Source organism: Urtica dioica, chromosome 9, assembly GCF_054948205.1.
Source record: "Urtica dioica subsp. dioica isolate 48M chromosome 9, U.dioica_male_clone48M_v1_H2, whole genome shotgun sequence".
Classification (NCBI taxonomy): Eukaryota; Viridiplantae; Streptophyta; class Magnoliopsida; order Rosales; family Urticaceae; genus Urtica; species Urtica dioica.
Window position 1 is genome coordinate 20,893,794 of NC_142764.1, and position 6,166 is coordinate 20,899,959.

The 6,166-nt window shown below is 41.0% G+C and overlaps 1 long non-coding RNA gene across 1 annotated transcript; it reads left to right on the forward strand.

Moving 5' to 3' along the window:
- Positions 1-855: 855 nt before the first annotated feature.
- LOC149385700 (uncharacterized) lies at positions 856-3,617 on the forward strand. The gene is made up of 3 exons (XR_016301504.1): positions 856-1,080; positions 1,708-1,806; positions 3,391-3,617. It is a non-coding gene; the product is annotated as an uncharacterized LOC149385700 (long non-coding RNA).
- Positions 3,618-6,166: the final 2,549 nt, after the last annotated feature.

Genomic DNA, 6,166 nt, shown 5'->3' on the forward strand with positions numbered 1-6,166 from the left:
ATTTCTAAATAAAATTACAATATTAATTGCGATAACAAAATTAAAGAACTTACAATTATTTTCCCATTGGTTTGTCTTTATTGTCCATGTAGTTTATTTTTTCTTTCATTCGCGAGTCAACCCATAATACCTTCTATGTAGTCCATTCACCCGTCTCGTCGTACTATTATCAAGCTGTGAGAACCGCACAACCCAGCTGCCTGAATGTCATCTCTCTATGATTCTCTCTCTCGGAAATAAATAAATGAGATCGTATCTCTCTCGATTTGAATGAATTCTGGACGTTGAAGTTTATCGAGTTAATTTTAAATATTTTAAGGTAATGTAAAATCTCGGAATAAATAAAGGATTTATCGGGTTCGTCTCGAATAATAAATTATTTTCCGATGAAATATTCCGAAATTTAATTTAAGAAAATAAATTCTCAAGGACGAGAATTAATTCCGATAAACCTTAAATATATTTTAATTAATCGAGAACGAACGAGAAAATTCTCGGTCCGAATCATATAATTATAATCCGTTCGGTTATGGATTTAATTAAATAATTATATGAAGAGGACTTGGTTGTAATGTTTTTTAAGGGACCAATTTGAAAGAAAACAAGGAGAAGAGGTGGGTTTGTGAATAAGAGGGTAATTTTGAGCTTGCCTCGTCATCACACATGTGTCATGGGTTATCCTTGCCAACCCAACACTTATCTTAGTCAATTACTTTGCCATTAAGTCTTCATGGCCGAGTAAAAGTAAGTGCATCAACCAAAAGGAAAACAAACCCACGGCAAAAAAAAAGAGAAAGAAAAGAGAAGAAGAAGAAGAAGAAAACACGGGAAAGAGAGATAGCCGAGAGAAGAGAGAGAGCGGCCGAGAGAGCGAGAGAGAGGAAGAGAGCGGGGGAGTGAGCTCGCAGAGGAAGAGCTCGACCGACAGCCACCGAGACCGAGACCCGAAGTCACTGGACGCGCGCGCGGGCTGAGAAGGAGCGAGCGCCGCCGCGAGCACGCTGTGGCCGGCCGACCGGGAAGCGAGCGCCGGGAGAGAGAGGATACACCCCGGAGAGTCCAAATCCACGAAAAGATTGGGTAAGAAATCAAAACCCAAAATTAATTTCATGATGTTAGGGTTTCATGAAATTGATTTAGGGGTTTTGCTTCTAAGCGTGGTTTTGTGATCTTGAGTTGTTTTTCCGGAGTGGTTGCTGCTTAATGATGATATTGATGTGATGAGTTTTGGATTTTTGTTGATTTTGCTCATGAATTTGATTTTTGGCCGAAAATCACTAAGAACTAGGGTTTGGAAGTTCTATATATAGGGTTTTTTATTTTTCCGAGTTGTTTAGTGATTTTGAGGCGTTTTTAAACAGGTTTGATGTTCAGATGTTACTGAGAATTGTTGTTAGAAGTGTAGTGGTTGTTTTGGACGAATTTTCTTTAAGATTGCTCATTTTGGCCGAGTGTATTGTTTGACCGTGTGGTTGTTATAGCCGTGTGACTTGTTTTGGCTGTGTGCTTGTTGTGGCCGTAGGCTTGGTTTTGGCTGTGTGCTTCGGTCTGACTATGTTGTCATGATTTCTGAGCCTCGGGTTACGTTTACTTGAATCGGTTCGGGTTCGGGTTCGGGTTTGAGATGTCAGGGTTTGGATTTTGGAATTGATACGAGTTTGAAATTGTGGAATTGACTCGTTATCGGATTCGGTGACTTGATTGCAGATTCACACGGACGAGCGGGAACCGGACGAGTCAAAGGCAATGAAGCCGGATTTTGAAATTTTGAGAAAAGAGTTATCGTAGTTAAAGCTCGATAAACTCGTGAGTTTTTTAAATCGCTTATAGCGTTTAAATACTCTTGGATTTGGTTATGTGATATATTTCCTGTATTTAAATAAATAATTTATGATTATTTATTTAATGTTTAAGAAGTCAATTTAATTCGCTTTGGAATTCTCGGTTTGTATGATTTTTCGGATTATTCGTTTAATTCATTTAAAACTCGTTAATCAATGATTTGGATTTTATTTCGTACTCGTTCTCTGGTACGAATTCGTACGAGTCTTGAATAAGTTTAAATTCCGAAAAGCCGGGAAATAAGTGAATTAAATTCTCGAACCCTTGAATCGACACGCAGTGAATCCTGATAACAAACCTTAAGCTTGACATCACCTCCCGAATCATTGACTAATGAGATTTCAATTTCGGGTTTTAGTTTCTCGATGCTTCGGAACGTGTTAGCGCTTCAGGACGTGTAGAGTCTCGGAAAGCGTGTAAAGCAAGGAAACTCCGGAATTCATCGAGTTCTTCGACGAACTATTCCGGGTAACTGGGATTTAAGTTTGAGGCGTCAAAAGGGGAATGGTGCCTAGTTGAATAATTGTTTATGTTTATTCGTTTAATCCTAAAACAAAGAGAAACCCTCAGTTAGACAAGATGACCGAATAAGGCTTCGGCCACTAACTAATAAGATAATAAAATGGCAGGGTTAAACGATTAGCGAGTTAAGAACCTTGAAGCCTTTAAAACTATGTTAAGCTTCTGTAATAGGTTTTTAACCCTTTGTCCTGATGAGGAGGACAACAGGAGGAGGAAAGACGGTGTTCTCCGGATTCAATCTCGAGAGAAACTGCTCTAGGAGAAGGTCTAGCCTCACAGCTGTCGACAACTCCTTCTAAAATACGTAAAGAGCCATACAATGAAACTAATAATGTAAATGACGGGCTTTATACCGATAAGATCTCCTCCTGTAATAGGATAGGCAGGTAGGCTGTAGACAGCTCCTGTAAAACATAACGAACTCTTGTCGGCAATGTAGCGAGTGGCATTCCTGAAGGCCCTTTAATGGGAAGTCGATGGGTGGCTTCAGGTAAGTCGATGAGTGGTTTACCTGTCCTGAGGGAAATATGAAACCCTGGACCAACCAGGGATTGGTGAGGGTTTGCTCCCCTCTACCATACGCGCGTCAAGGCCCTCCTACATGTGCTAGTGGATCCCAGACATTAAAACTTCGGCCTTCTGAGGGCTAGGCTCAAGTTCTCAGAACGGTTTACTCATCTCTCATGAACGGCTGCGGACTGAAGTGTTGATTGGCCAGTCCACTGATGTAAGGCGTCGGTATGAGTGAGATGGATGAGTTTCTAGGAAGACGGTTGTTAGCCGGATTCCTATATGATTATATCTTTGATTGTTTTAGAACGGGGTTCTAAAACTGATTATGTCTCTGTTGATGGAATGAAATTTTGTTATGCTGATTGAATAATGTTACTTCTTTATTCTTCTGAATCTATCATCTGCTGTAATCTGCATTTTATTGTCTGCAACCATGCATCTCATGTAGTGCTAGGTTAGATATCCTGCTTACTGAGTCGGTGTGACTCACCCCATAAATCCCTCTCCTTGTAGATAAAGGAAAAGCTCAGGCGAAACAGGAGTGCTAGTCAAGGTAGATCTCATGACGACCTGTGGCATAGGAAATGTCTTTTTGGGAAATGGGTATCAGGTTTTTAAAACCGAGCTTATGCGCTCGTGAAAGTTTTTATATGGTTTTTGAAAGAACTTTTATAATATAATAACGTCTAGATAATTGGCCTGAAACTATTTTTATGTTTTGAACTCGGTAAGCACGATTTTGGGCCCGTGCTTACGAATAGCAAGCTAGAGTAGTCCGCATTTTTGTAACTCTTCTAAAAGCGAAAAATTTTACCAGTTTTTAGCGGACTAGCTCTAGGAACCCTTGTTATTCCTTATATGTAAATTAATTTTTATTTCCACTGTTTGTTTAATAAACGTTTTGTAAATGACGTTTGAAAATGTTTTATGTTCATTTCATTTGAAAATATAAATGATTTATGATGATGTTATGGGAAAGGTCGCGTTCCGAGGACGACAAGTGTCCTGCGGGTCGTGACAGAGTTTTTGGTATCAGAGCCCAGGTTTAGTCGTTTCTGTAGACTGTGAGATCTATCGGTTGACTAAGTACTTCATTTATGGCTTGAGCATCTACATTATTAACCATGTTTTAATGGTTATTCGGGGAGCTATGAGTCGACAGAACGCGATGGCGCTCGAAGGTCTTCTTTTTACGAATGAAGCGATCTCTTGGCTTGACCTTCGATTACTCTAAGACTAGTAATTTTGGTCATGTACCCCTCGTTCTTGATTGTCGGCTTATGAACATATGATCGCTTAGTTAGGAGAAGTATGTGAAGTTTTCCTAGGCCTTCTAGATGAAGCAAGGAGCCCAAGTTCACGATAAGTGAACGCTGGATGCGAGTAATCCCTCAACGAAGGAGGTACGCAATCATCCTTAACCATCATCGTATGCTAGTGAATTATTTCCGTTTCATTTGACCCGTGCATGTAAATCGACGGGCATAGAGCTCTGTGGAGCCGTGATGGGCTTGAATAGGTCTTGGGCTGAGTATCCCAAATGAGAAGTCAATGTGTTCAGCGATGCTTCACCCTGGATAAGAGGGAGCGCAAGGCAAGATGCCTAACCCAGGACGCTGGGAATCAGCTATGGAGTGTGGAATGCGGATTGAAGAGTTCCTCGACAGCTGTTGAAGCAGCTAAACTAATGAGTCTAGAAAGAGACATATGCCTACGTGGACTGTGAGCAGATCCTCGTAAAAGGGGTATCGGTTGATGCATGATGTTGCAGGCCTTTGTGCTCACGAGTAGTACTGACGTACCCTGATATGCGATGACAAAGTAACTCCACTCCCCATTCCTAGTCACTCCTGGCTGATTGATGATCTCTTCTCCGAATAAGAGGAGCAAGATCTGTTGTAGAGCCCTTGACCAATGACGGAAGATCACTTTGCATATGACATGATCGCCTAATGATTTTGGAAGATAATATAAAAAAATTTGAGTGTATGGTTACTTAGTTAAGAAAAAGTTTTGACTAGCTGTGAACAGACTAGTCGATAGCCAAGGAACTTATGGAGGATCCTTGTGAGATAAATGGTTATGCTCGCCGAAGCGAGTTAAAGAGACCATCGTGTAGGATTGTACATACTCTGAGTGATGTGTAAGGGTATGTGTTATCACTCCAATGTATATTAGTATCACTTGGTGTGATCAAATTTCGAATAAACAGGTTGAGGGAAGTGTGACCCTCGATGCTCGAGTAACTGAAGTCGAGCGATCGTTGGAATGACAGACTAGAGAGCTCAAATGTCATGATGAGAAAAGGGCAACAAACTCGCTGGATGATGCGATCGCTCAATCTGGATTGGTAGTTTGGCCAAGTCCAAGGACCAGCTGTCGAAAACGAGTCGTATGAGCCCTTCACCTAATTTCGGGATTAAAGGCGAAGAAGCCGCACTACCGTTTTCCTAAGGTGACCTTTGAGTGGAAGAGACAGTGGACATGCAATTCTGGAAGCAGAGTCTTCAGTGTTTAACATAAGTCATGATCCACCAGTTGTTGAGAATTGGAGTGAAAATATTCAGCCGTTATTGGCTATATGTAGCTAGAATGCGCATAACGTGTCGCATGTCGTTTATTAGTGGGTCTAAAGGACCTATAAGCTAGTGGAATTTTCATGGCAATGCATGAGAACAAGATGACAATAATGAGAGCCATTTTGTTAACAAAAGGTGTTAAAGTGAAGTGGTTACGACAAGGAAGATGCACGAGCACATAGATCCACGCAATGAAAAGATGCGAGATCAGTGAACTAGTTCAATCATCTTCAGCTATAGTTTCAAATTATCAAGCGAGGGAGATCAAGCATATGCATAAGTTGGTTATCACGTCGGTGAAGCAAGTAGAGGCAAGACTAGACTCTGGATCTACGCCCTTGTAGTTCAGAGGGCATGGTGGATTAATGTTTGACAATGAGACTTGGAAGTCGTAGTCATTGTGATGTTACCACCGCTTGCTAGCATAAACAAAGGAAGAATTACTTCCAGCAACGCTTTGATCGTTGAGGCCAAAAGGAATTTAGCACTAGGTCTCAACCAAGGAGTGGTAAGATGACTCAATAAAAGAACGTGAAGTTTTATGGAATAGGCGAACACTCAAGGAAGGGTGGCATGAATTTGAGTAACAAGCATGTGTAGTCTGAGGATTAAACCCTTTGTGTAACAAGTTTAGTCTAGAAAGAGATCTTCTGAGTTTACGTTAAAGTTGAGAACGTACTTGTCTATGTCCAAGGTTGACTCTTAGCGAC